The sequence below is a fragment of the Ctenocephalides felis genome, unplaced genomic scaffold, assembly GCF_003426905.1.
Source record: "Ctenocephalides felis isolate EL2017-DRISC unplaced genomic scaffold, ASM342690v1 CF-g0.4_SCAFFOLD_03571, whole genome shotgun sequence".
NCBI classification, from domain to species: domain Eukaryota; kingdom Metazoa; phylum Arthropoda; class Insecta; order Siphonaptera; family Pulicidae; genus Ctenocephalides; species Ctenocephalides felis.
In genome coordinates, this window is record NW_020539725.1 from 67,020,552 (window position 1) to 67,034,608 (window position 14,057).

General features: G+C 26.8%; 1 pseudogene; it reads right to left on the minus strand.

Moving 5' to 3' along the window:
• Window positions 1–696: 696 nt before the first annotated feature.
• On the minus strand, window positions 697–4,826 carry LOC113386973 (annotated as a pseudogene).
• Between the last annotated feature and the right edge of the window lie 9,231 nt (window positions 4,827–14,057).

Consider the following 14,057-nt stretch of genomic DNA (forward strand, 5'->3'; position numbering starts at 1 on the left):
AATTTGATTATTCTTCAAATTTAATTATTTAAACAATAATACTAAATTTACAAGCATTTTCATAAATATTGTTAATGAAGAAAGAATAATTATATTTTTAATTTAATAACTTCATTAATTTAATCTTGAAGAGGATTTATATTCAAGGCAATTGAACTTTAAAGTGTATTTAATCATATGTAATCAACAATATTACATTAATATTTTAAAATATGAATTTTTATTAATTATTCACATTATATTTCATTAAGATCTATGCCTTATAGTTTTAGATTATTTTACAAAAGTCCAAATTTTGTAAAAATACATATATTTCAAGTAATAAAGTACCGAGTGTACATTTTAAAATAATATATAATTTATCTACTATAATTTTCATTCATTATTTATATACATAAAAATATGTACATGTAAAAACATGAATAATCATATATATATATATTTATCTACTTAAAATACAACCCGGTCACATTTATTTTCTACTTTATAACAAAATATTTCATTAGAAGGAACACAAAACGAATGCAACAAAACTTTTATTACACCTAAAATAAATTATTTCTCCAATTTAATACTTTTACAATTGCTCAGCATTCACTTTGTGTTCGAATTAACAACCCTTTTTCAATTATATAAAATTTATTTCATATATATTATCTATGTCATTTATTGAATCTATCATCTTGATAAAAAAATTTTATCAATGGATGAAAAATGCAATTTGTTGATTTTTCAATATGGTCTATGTAGTAGATTGTCATCTATAAGTTTATTCATTTATTTTGTCAAAATTTTTGTCGAGTCTTGCATATGTTCTTCTGTGCAGGTCGTCTACTTTCTCAAGGTAATAAGTACCGGGGAATAGTGTCTTCACATCACTTTTTGGAACCTAGATAATAAATGAATAATAGAAAAACAAAATTTTACTTAAATTTCTTTATAATAGACCATATGAAAGAAATTATAAATTTTTTGTAACGTATAATGTGGCGTTCAATTATGAACATTTTACTATTTGCATAAAATAAATTTAAAATTTATTATAATTGTTTAATTTTATAATATAAACTTACAAAAGGTGCCTGGTGTCCGTAGTGCTCACGTTCTTCCATTGACTTTGCAAAATCTTGAGGATCTACTTTTGTTCTTGCTTCCAACATTGGTTTAATATCTCTGACACCTAAATAAAATACAAATAAGGGTCTATTAATAAACAGATTAAATTACACAAAGCACAATATCGTCACATTCTCAAAAAAATCAGATAAGCAACCAAAAATAACATTATTCCAGGAATCGGAGAACAAATTTCAGAGACTAGATTTACCAGTTTCCATACTTTGTTCCTATTATATTACCTTTGAGTATTCTAGTCAAATGTTGTGGGTCTCCAGTGATCGTAAGTGAGAACATAGTTGCTGCCAATCCAGAACCATAGGAGAACAAAGCAATTCTTTGATTTACCAATTCACTGGCTGGTTTACTGACCAAATAAGACACCAAAGCTGCGTATACTGATGGTGTGTACATATTTCCAACCTTAAAGAAAGATATTTTAATTATTTTCTGCAGGAGTGATGATAAAATATATATTATGCTCACTTGCTATTAAATTAATATAATAAAACATTGATATTACTTCCACTAAGATATATTCAAAAAAACACCATTAACACGTTACATAATCAACAACTTCACATCTATCATCATCATGGCTAACTTCATGCACTTTCTAATGTTCGCGCTGATGGCCGTTACATTCAAAGATGTACAAAAAATATTATGAAAGAATTAACTCCATTTTTACATCCGATCCTATTATTTTAACCCAGCAATTGTGGGTTGGCAAAGTGTATTTACAATTGCAATATAATTTCAAATTGTGCAAGATGTTTTTGTTAAATTTATTATATGTTGTATCATATTAAGAAAGTGAAAGTAAGAAAGACTAGATATGTAATGCCATTGGCACTGATATAATAAAAGCAACAAAAGCATAATTTATAATAATAATAATAGCAATTTTTTCTTTGTAAATATATCAACCAAACATTTATATAACAAAAAGAAAAATATCCGCATATTATATAACAATACTTTTTTTAAATTTGTTATTCCATAGCAACCATCAAGACTACTTCATTAAAATTAAATTAAACAATTATTACCTGATTAGCAAGTAACAACGAAGGCTTTGTTTTCTGTTCAAATTGCTTTTTGCTTAAATCCATGAATGCCTTTTCTACATCTCTGTCGAAATATGTGTTTTCGAGTTTTACCTGAGAGAATTGTGACACTGATTCATATCTGGAATGATAAACTACATAAGTATAATTGACTTTTGTAAAAGAAAAAAAATTGAACAAAATAAATATATGCAAATAAAAAAACTTAAGTATAAAGAATATATATTAAAAAATACCCAGTATTAGATCTAGTATTTGATAATAATCAAAATTCTTATTTTTGAATGTATGTATAATATATTTTTAGCATTATTGATTTAATTTCATAACTATTTTAATTTTATAAGTAATAATTAATTATCATCTTATGTTTCGATTTTAAATTTTTATTAAATCTGAGTATGATAACTAACTTTAACTTGTGGGAATCATTGTCGATACCATTTCCATTGACCACCACTTCTGAAGGCTGAGAACAAGTGGTCAAACTCGTGTGATTGGCAGTACCTTCTTCACGTAAGAAATCATTGAGTGCCAAACGTGCCAAAGCCTTTTGCACAAGTTTGCAATAAGGAGCATGGAACAGGACAGCGTCTAATCCATCTAAACCTTCTGTAATAGAAATAAAAATCAATTGAAAAATTTCATTAAATTTGTTGAAAATAAGCAAACAGTGAATTTCTATTACTGACTAGATTTTTCTCCCTCCAACTTTGCCCTTTTTTCACAGTAAAGAGCATAGCAAGCGTCCAGCGCTCCCAAATAACATTGAATACTTAATTTTCCATCAACCGTGGGATACTCTGAACTCAAATCAGGTTTGTAGAAATCATAAGCATGTCTCATACATGAAGCCCTGAGACCTCTGTCCATCGACAAGGGAGCTCCGGGACCCACCAGCATCGCTACAGCACCTGCACCTCCTGTTGGACGAGCAGCACCCTAAATAATAAAAATATTATTACATTTATTACACTATAATTAGTTTTTTGGCTGTTTTATATACCTTTGCGTATACTGCAATGTCTCCAGCAACAACCAAAGCCAATCTGCCATCCCAAGCACTGCTTTCGACCCAGGAAACAGCATTGAAAAGTGCAGCAGTGCCCCATAACAAGCATTTGTAGAATCTACACCCTCGATATCAGTAACACCTTTGCAGTGTGGTTCGAATAATTGCATAAGGACAGATTTTACACTTTTTGATTTGTCGAGAAGGGTTTCTGTGCCTACTCCCAAATAACCTTAAATATAATTGAAGAAGAAAAGTTAATTGAGTTAAATCTAAATGTTGATGAATCATTCAATGAGGTTAAAGGTGGTATTTTTTATAAAGTACCTATTCTATCATAAGGCACTTGATGTCTTTCCATCAAATTTTTAACAACTGTTAAACACAATGAATTAATATCTTCTCGGTCACCACAGAAGCCCATTCTTGCTTGGCCGAGTCCAATTGTGTATTTTCCTGCTGACACTCCATCGAATGCCTAAAAAATAAAAATAAAGAAATTGAAATTAAATTGCAACTTAAATTATTTAATAAATTTTTCTTCAATTCTCTTTTTACAAGTTAAGTTTAATAAAAAAAAAACAAAACATGAAAAATGAATTTATATAAAATATATAAACATCTGGCAAAAAAAAATCAATTTTTGAAGTCTTTAAATAACAATATATTTAAAGAAGAAGAAAATTATAAAATATCATAATATTAACTAGGTATTGTTAATTGTGTGGTTAAAAAATTTAAATATATTAATATTTATAATATCTATATTATTTAAAATTAAGAAATATAAATATTGTTTTATGAGTATTTTTAAAAAAAATAGTAATAATAAAAGTGTTGACTTATATGTAAATGAAGTAAAAAAATTTAAATAATAGAAAATTAAACTAATTAATGAAATTTTTTTTTTAATAATAAACAAATTGATTTTCATACAATACATATATATATATATATATATATATATAATATAATATAATATAATATAATATAATAAGGCTGATGAACTTTGAACAATCGAAGATTAGATAACAATTTTTTTGTTATTAATACTATTATTAATTAAGAGTATTGATAAGGTAATCAAAATATAAAAATAACTATCAATATTTATCTATATATAGTTATCTATTAAATTAATATCAAAATGATTTACACTGACGTTACTTACATTTTGGTTTTGTGTCATTTTTAATTGAACAATATTTATTTCTAAATCTATTGATTAAATAGTAGACGTTATTTTTTCGAATGGGTAACCTAACCTATTTACTGGTTTTTTAAACTTCTGAATGTATTTTTTTCATTGAAATTATCAATCTGTACTTCTCATTTTATTTAAAGATATGACTTTACTCACATCGCATCCAATAATCTTCTTTTTAACACAAAAGTTGCATAATATTCATGTATTTTCTAAATTTTTTATTTCCCTTACCTCGAGTTCGGCCTGGTCGACATATTGCGACGGAAACGTCAGTTCGATGGCAAGGATGCCAACATTGGGAGGCCAAGCACCCATCTCCCGCCCGTTGTAGAACTGATTCAAATCTTCAGCGTCCCTAGATGCAATTAAAATACTTAATTCTATGAAAATATGATAAATAAAACATATACATAAATCCCAGAACGTTTATCCAAAGTCCTGTTAAAAAATATGAAAATTATTGTTAATCGCATGAAGTCAGATGCAATTTAATACAGTGAAGTTGGTTAGATGTTCTTTAACCCTGCTGCCGGAAATGTCAGATTGAAAAATGATTATTTAAACAAAATGGCGATTTTTACTAACCTGTTTAAAAATATAAATATTTGATTTGTTTAGTGAAATATATCAAAAAGTGCAATAGAATTAGTTTAATTTAAATTATTTCGTCCATGTGTAATAAATGAACTTTGAAATTGTTTTGCCAGCGCTCAATACGTAAAGAGTTCCGATGTAAGCCGTTTGTATATCGACAATGAAGATAAACATATGAATTTGCACTTGACGTCTTTTTCGTTATTATAAACAATTATAACAGTGCTAATAACGGAATAAAACTAAGTAGGTGCACATATATTTAGTTTTTATAATCAAACCAACAATAAAGAAAATCCTATATTAAAAGATATGAATAAAATATATGGGACAAATTCCAAAATTTTTTTACGGTTAATTCAACTCAAATTTAAGGGTCAATTTTCCAAAAAATGGAAATGTTATTGCAATGCTATATTACAGTGCATAAGTAGGTAGTAACGTACTGTAAAAATGCTATGTATTTGCTGTGCGACATAAACCTAACTTCTTTGACGTTTTTGAATTTTAGAGGTTAGGTTTTAGGTAGAAAACGCCTGACCGCTCAGCAAATTCATAGCTTTTTGAATAAGTTTGTGACCATCAATTCATACGAATATAGACCCGTACCATAGCATTACTATAACATAGCTATTTTATCGAAAAATTCGGCATCTTAGACAAAAATATATCACAAGTTATTTATTTTAGTTTAAGTTAACTTTATTATTATCTATATTATAATCCGATCAGTTTGGGATCTTTTATTATTTATTTGTACTTTTATTATATTTATTATTAAGTATTTTAGATAAACATCTAACATCTGCATTGTACATTTATTTAGAATTTTCGTGCTATTTTGATGTTTTTATTTAATTTAATTAAATATTACAAAATCCTACATCGTATCCGTAAATAAATAAATAAATAATAATAAAAACCGAAAGGTTGTAAGGGTCAGCAATTTGGTTGATTGATTTTTTATTTTATTTTATTTTGGAAAATCCTATATATGTAATAAATAAATAAATAAAAATCAAAACCAGAAACTTGTACATTTGTAATTTTGATGACCAAGTCAAAGTCACCAATTTGATTGATGTGGTTGATGATTTTTTTTTAATTTCAATTTATAAAATCATGTATTCATAAACAAATTAATAATTAAAAATAAAAACCAGAAAGATGTCCATTACTACTTGTGATGACCACTTCGGGGTCACCAATTCGTTGAATGTTTCTATTTCGTTTAATTTAATATTTAAAAATCATGTATCTATAATAAATAAATCAATAAAAAAAAATAATAATAAAGGTCTTATGAACAAAGTCTTACGAACGTTTTGGCATATCTTACAGAAAACGGATGTGTATGAGTGTGTGTGTGTTTAGGTGTGGATACAACTTTTCGTCAACGAATTTGTGAACACGTATCAACTGATTTGAATAATTCAAAAACAAAAGTTCAAAATTTTCAAATAATTTCAAAATATAAATAAAAACATTTCAAATTTTTCAAGTCCATTTTTAATGCAGATGATCATGTCAGGGTCACCAATTAGGTTGATTTATTCACTAGAATAATGATAGAAAATTAACAAAACTTTCAAAAATGATTTACTAAAAATTCAGAATTAAAAACTTTTAGAATCAGAAGTAATGGTGGAAAAGGCTAATTTCACTTTGAATATTATGTAATATATGATCTATATATATTTTGAAGTAAATATGAATATCACTTGTTGTAAAATTTGTACCATGTGGTTTACACGATAATGTAATAACTTTTTATCACACAAAACATTCAGAAACACATCGAATATCACAGAAAACTAGTTAATTTTTAAAATATGATTTACAAAACTACATTTTAGAAAATGTTTAACCGACTTAGTTAAATGTAGATCAAAAAATCCTGTTGGTTCATACAATTATAAAATTGTTGATTTTAGTAAATTTTGCACCAAACTCGGAACAAAATTGATGATCTATTTCTCATCACGTGTAATTTTTTCTAGGACAGAATTTACCAGAACTTCATTGTTATCCAACTTTTTATTAAATTATTTATTATTGCACAATGCACAACTACTATTGCCTGAGGTTTGCACTCAACTCAGAACTCTGTGGTTAAAATTTTAATGATCACAGGAATTGTTTTATCAAAGCACTTTATGTTATTTCTTCCATCGATCAGACTTAAGAAATCCCAGGCTGAAACAATTGCAATTGTTTCGTGCCATCTATTCATACTGAGAGGTAAATAATAAATATTGATACTATAAATCCATTTTATGGTAGTATGGTAGTATGACTCAATGGTGGAGAAAAAACAAATAAGCAATCTCTTTACAATAATGCAATAAGCAATCTCTTCATGATATGGAATGACCAGCCATGATCCGAAACATGCAACTCCAAACAAACCATTCTATTTTGCGGTGTAGAAATATATACATATATATATATATATATATATATACATATATATATATATATATATATATATATATATATATATATATATATATATATATATATATATATATACACATATATATTTCTTCACATGTAGGTTTTTCGCACGCCATCGCTTACGATTATAAACATTGATATGTTTGCAAGTTCTAAGAGCTTGATGTAATAAGAAGATTATTGCCGGATGAAATAAATAAACAAATTGGATAAATATTAGATCCTGTGTGAAAAACGTACGTCCATTCTCTAAAATATATATATAGAAGTATTCCCAGAAAAGTGTGCTCTCTTATTTTACTATTTGCTTATTCTTGAATTAATTTGCTTCGTTTTCACAAAATGTGTTTACTTACAAAATCCGGGTTCAAATCCCATTTTCAGTCAATCTGATAACCAAGTAGTACTATTCACCCTAACATATAGATCAAAATGTTTCCAAGTAGAAACAACCTTACCCGACAATTGCTGTTAAAAATTTAAAATATCGTCGCAAATAATAACTAATTATAATCAATAACACAGGCCTACAATTTTTTTTTGTTTGGTGCATTAAATGTTAGAGCTGATTCTTATAGTATTTATTGCGCTGATTTCAAATCTGCAAACTTTTTTGTATCAGCTCTACTCTGGAACTTGGAAAGAAGTTGCCGAAACCAGGTCCATTCTAGGTCTCCATGGAAAAGAACTTTTCACAGTGTCAACTAATGTTCCAAATAAGGCCGAATGGGTTTTGTAAGTTTGTATATACGAGTAGGCATATCTCATTAAAATAAAATTCTGAATTGTATTACTATTTTGTCCTTTCATTCCTTATATATCATATATACCATATCTTGAAAACTAAAGCTCATAGAAAAAAAACAAGGTCATTTTTGAAATCAGCGCCCCAAATATACTTAAAAACAGCATTAAAATCGTTTGCATCATTTTCTTTGTTGGCCTGTGTAATCAATAATAATTTGATTACTACCAACAATTTATTAATAATGATCATTTTTAATCAACAAATGATTTTTTTATTTTTTACTAGATCTGCAAAACTGCTAGACCTTCGTTTCCAAAAATTTAGTAAATTCTTCATTCTATCAGTAGAAGTATAAGATTTTTTGAAACTAATTACTTAATTGCTTTTTTTTGCATCGTATCTCCCAATATGGCTGGATCTGCCTTTCCTAAAAACAAATCAGCATGTCTCCCCGGTAATAAGAACCGAATGTTTTTAGAATCATTCAAATTGATTGATCCGTGCTCTCGAAATCGTCGACGAAAGTCATTTAAAAGATGAGTATAAAAACAGGTAAGAATGATAACATTCTAGATCCTCCCCCCACAAAGTAATGCCTAACGGTGGTTTCTGTGGGGACCAGAGACAAGGGCAAACAGGAGGTTTTAGTCGGTATTATACCCATGGCGGTATTGAGTCCGACATACCCAGACAAAAAACTCAGTCTGGGACTTAAAAACGCATTTCCTTTGTTATACAAAAAGAACATACACATCCCCATTTCTAAAGTATGCCAAAATGTTCAGAAGGTTTTGAAGCGTAAAATTATTATAAAAAAATTAATTTCGATTTTTTCGATTAGGTTAAGTCACCATATGAGAAGTTAAAAAACAACAATTATCTTGCCTTTTAATATGAAAGAATATGAAATAGATAAGGCAGCCAATGGGTCGCTTTCAAAAAAAAATATTATATATAGTAGGAACTTTTAGTACATTAGTTCTAAATCATGTAGGATAAACTCAGGGCAAAAGTGCTTTACCTTGTTCTAGTGCTTTCCGCACTCACCAGATGGTCTACTGTGCCAAAATTCATTACTCTTCCTAAAGAACTGATTTTTTTAGTATAATACACATACTTTAAACGTTTAATTTCATTATTATATATTTTTGTGAAAACATATTTGTGATTTAGTTTAAAATATATTTTATACTCGCATATTTTGTTTTTTATTGATTTTCATTTCATTTATTCAATTTAATCAGGTTTTTCTTTTCTATATTAAATATTTATATAAATCTTATCCTAGAATTAAACCCAGAGGTAAATTTACGTGCTACAGTTGGAAATTTACGTGCGCCTCTATGGACTGGGGAAACAATTAAAATTGAAGTAATGGCGGAGCGGCCATGTTTGCGATCTATTTATACTTCATCTATATTATTAATGTAATTATAAATCTATAATAAAAATATACATTTTTTTCAATTCTCTCTCTCATCTATCTAGGAGTTTATCATTTTGTGGACAAAGTTATTAAAAATTTCCACAATCGTGCCGATAGCGTATCTCAATTACGATTAAATATCGTGCTAATTGTCTATTTACGGTAATTAAATTCTGCGTGTCCGAAAACTTTCATTAGAAAGCTCTCATGCCATTGACTTGGCAGAGAAGTGCCATTCCCATTGATATGTAGAAAGCAAACGCATTAGGTGGAATCCAAGTGGAATCTAATTATGCGAAATGGTAAAACGCAACGATCAAAAACGTTTGCCAATTGAACAATTCGGGACAAACCCAACATGAGAGATCAATTAGAAACGAACTAGGTGTAAGTGGCACTTTTTGAATAAAGTCAAGAAACATGACACGTGAACATAATCGACCTAATCGATAGGAATTCAGTTTTAGCAAATTTTGAAATTCTCCATTTTGACCTCGAACTTGATCATAACATCATAAAAAAAATCGTTCAGAAAACGACAAAAAAATTATTTATAGGCGTATAGTCTCATAAATTGTATCAAAAGTGTATCTGTCTATTTTCGTACATCTCCATCGATTTTCTATAAATCTACAATACCCACTATTTAATGATGAGTAAGAAAAAATTTCACCTGTGGAATTTTAAAAGAAACAATGTCAAAGTCGTTCCTCGTTCTGAGTTCTGAGTTCTTCGGCGTTCCACATCCATTCCAAACGCACGCACTTGTTGTATGGAAAAATGTAGGTTACAATCACATTATTATATTTATTTACAGTTATAAAACTTGAATTTGTACAAGTTTACATAACTGAATAAACAAAAATGGACGAGGAAGAGCGAAAACTATGGATTCGACAGGTGAAATAGGAAATGAAGCCAATTTGGAAATGAAAATGTGGGAAACTTAGAAAAAACTGAACGAATTAAGGTTGGTTTTGATAAAACTTCAATTGATTTTTTTCATTTTAAATTTTTTTAGTAGCGATCAAAACTATAACAAACTTTTGACGTACGAAAATCTTGGTGCGGAACCCATAGAAATGTAAACAAAGTACTCATTGCTATCTCTATAAAATCTCTATAATGATGTTTTTTAACTTTATTTTATTGGATCTCTGAAACTGCTGGACCTACTTTTGCAAAAACTTAATCAGTTCTTCATTTCATCAATAAAAGTAAAATATCATTGATATTGCTTAATAAGTCTCGAAATCATAGACGAAAAATTGTATCCGCATACATACATACACTCACACATGCATCCTTTTTTTTAAGGTATGCCACAATGTTCAGAAGACTTTAAAACGTAAAGATACATAAAAAATTTCATTTTCGTTTTTTGGGACTACTATACGGGAAGTAAAATATTTATTAGAACTACATTTCAAATTTGTGCAAACGATGCGAAAGTTTCACTTTAAAAGTGAAAAGTTTAAAGCGAAAGTTAGAATTATTAAGTTGGTTCCGAATTTTAAATATTTCCAAATAATAATACAATAAACTCATTTTTATTTAATTTATTCATATTATTAAAATTTGAAAAACATATGCTTGTGCTTATTTTCAATGTTTTTTATTTGGTAATGATAACCAAAACAGCTGGACCTACCTTAACCAACAACTAATCAACTCTTCAATCGATTGCATTTTAAACGTTCACTCATATTTTTACAAATTAATATTTGGCATATTTTTTCCAAATTCGGTCTCATTCGATTCAGAATGAGTTGCAATGTCAAGAAAATCAAAATCAGATTGAATTTTTAGGTGAAAACATGAACTTCTTTGGGAAGTTGATAAAATCTAAAATTAATAAACCTTAACGAAAATTTTATAAAAATCTGCATCTTTGTTATCAAATTAATTTATAGAATTAAAAAGCAGCACTTATTTCTACATTTATTTACATTTTAGGCATGCAAGAAATATTTTGGAATTTTTAATTTTTATGAACTATTTCTCTAGCACGTTTTTGAAAGAGTAAAAACAGAATGCAATTTAATTTCCAGAAGTTCCAGCAATTTGCCTTAAGGCACGATGCCAAGCTTCGTTTATTTTATAATAGAAATAGCACAAATAATAAATAGTTCATTTACTATTGCAATGTAGAGCAAACAATTTTATTTTTTCATATTTTTTTACGTTTTTGTAATAACAGTACCTTCATGTCTAAATATAAATCTTTAACTGGTTTAAAGTGAAACTGGTTAAAGTGTTTACACACTTTTAATTATATATATAAATATTAAAATTTATATTTGAACAAAGTTGTTTGGCGTATTTTTTATTTATATATGCGTACACAACTATTTTTTTTATTTTATGACTGTTTAATTTAACAAATTTATGGCGTTATAATTTTGTTTTGACAAACCTGGTGTTATTTTCAAAATATAATTGGCCATTATAATAAAAAATAAAATATGAAATCGATAATTGTGGAATCAATAATTATGTCAAATGTTATAAACTGAATTTCTATTTATTAACTTGTCGAAGAAGTTTATGTTTTTGCCAGAAAATCCGTTTTACTACATTCAGATTTAAGATATATTTTAATAAAGAACACTTGAAGAGTTTTCTTGCTTTTTCAAATTGAAAAATGTGAATTAATAATGAACTTATAAAATGCAAGTGGCTTCTATATAAATATATTTTTGTTGAAACCAACTTTCAGGATCTTAGAAAAGATATATTTATTATAAAGGGCATTTTTTGGAAGCTTATGTTATTCTTTTAGGATTTTAACAAAATCGATTTTTAGAAAAAATATTTCATGAATTTTCTACTTTCTATTTTTGTCATTTTATCCTTAAAAACAACTTTTAAGATATTAATGAAATATTTAATTTTAGAAAGAATATTTCATGAGTTTTCTTGCTTCTGATTTTCATATTTTTAATTTACCTTCTTCACTAAAAAAGACTTCTAAGATTTTAATCAAATATCTAGTTTTAGAACATTTCATGAGTTTTATTCTTTCTTATTTTTTTGATACTTATATTTTAGGATTTTTACGAATTATGTATTTTTAGAAAGAACTTTTCATGAGCTTTCTTGCTTCTCATTTTGTAGCTTTTTATTTTTTCCCCTAGGAACAACTTTTAAGATTTTTACGAATTATGTATTTTTAGAAAGAAATTTCAAAATTTCATGAGTTTTCTTGCTTTTCATTTTCTAGCTTTTTAATTTTTTTCCTAAAAACAACTTTTAGGATTTTTATAAAATATGTATTTTTCGAAAGAACATGTACGAGCTTTCTTGTTTCTTATTTTCTGGCTTTTTATTTTTTTAGTTTTTTTATCTAAAAAAATATTTAAAATTTTATAGAAATATGTATCTTTAGAAATAATATTTCATGCTTCATATTTTCTTATTATCTGCGACTCTATTTTTTCCCCAAAAAACAACTTTTAGAATTTTAAAAAAATATGTATTTTTAGGAAGAACATTTCGTAAGTTGTCTTACTTCTCATTTTCTTATTTTCTAGCTTTCTATTTTTTTCCTAAAAAAAACTTTTGGGATTTTAATGAAATGTGTATTTTTAGAAAGAACATTTTATGAGTTTTCTTGCTTCTTATTTTTCTATTTTCTAGCTCTTATTATTTTCTCTAAAAAAATTTCAGGATTTTAATGTTATATGTATTTTTAAAAATACATTTTAACGAAAGAACATTTTATGAGTTTTTTTGCTCCTCATCTGCTTATTTTCTAGCTTTCTATTTATTTATTTTTTCCCCCAGTAAAAACTTTTAGAATTTTAATTAAATATCAATTTCATTTCATTTTTCCAATAGCTTTCTATTTTTCCAATAAAAAAACTTTCAGGATTTTAATGAAAAATCTATTTTTAGATAAAACATTTAGAGTTTTCTTGATTCTTATTTTCTTATTTTCTAGCTTTCCTTTTTTCCCCAAAAAAAAACTTTCAGGATTTTAATAATATATGTATTTTTAGAGAAAATACTTCTCTAACATTAGTTTTTCTAGCTCTCTATTTTTGCATTATTTTTAGAAAGATTATATTTTTTCCCTAAAAACATCTTTTAGGGAAAACTTAACTTCTCAGAAAGAATATTTCATGAGTTTTTTAGTTTCTTATTTTCTAGCTTTCTATTTTTTTATTTTTATCGCTAAAAACAACTTTCAAGATTTTAATGAAATATGTATTTTTAGAAACATTATGTTTTTTTTAGTTTTTATCCTGAAAAAAACTTTTAGTAAACTTAACTTTTCAGAAAGAATATTATATGAGTTCTTTATTTGCTGATTTTCTAACTTTTTATTTTTTTAATTTTTATCCCTAAAAACTTACAGCATTTTAATCAAATATGTATTATTAGAAATATTCTATTTTTTCATAGTATTCTCTAAAAACAGGATT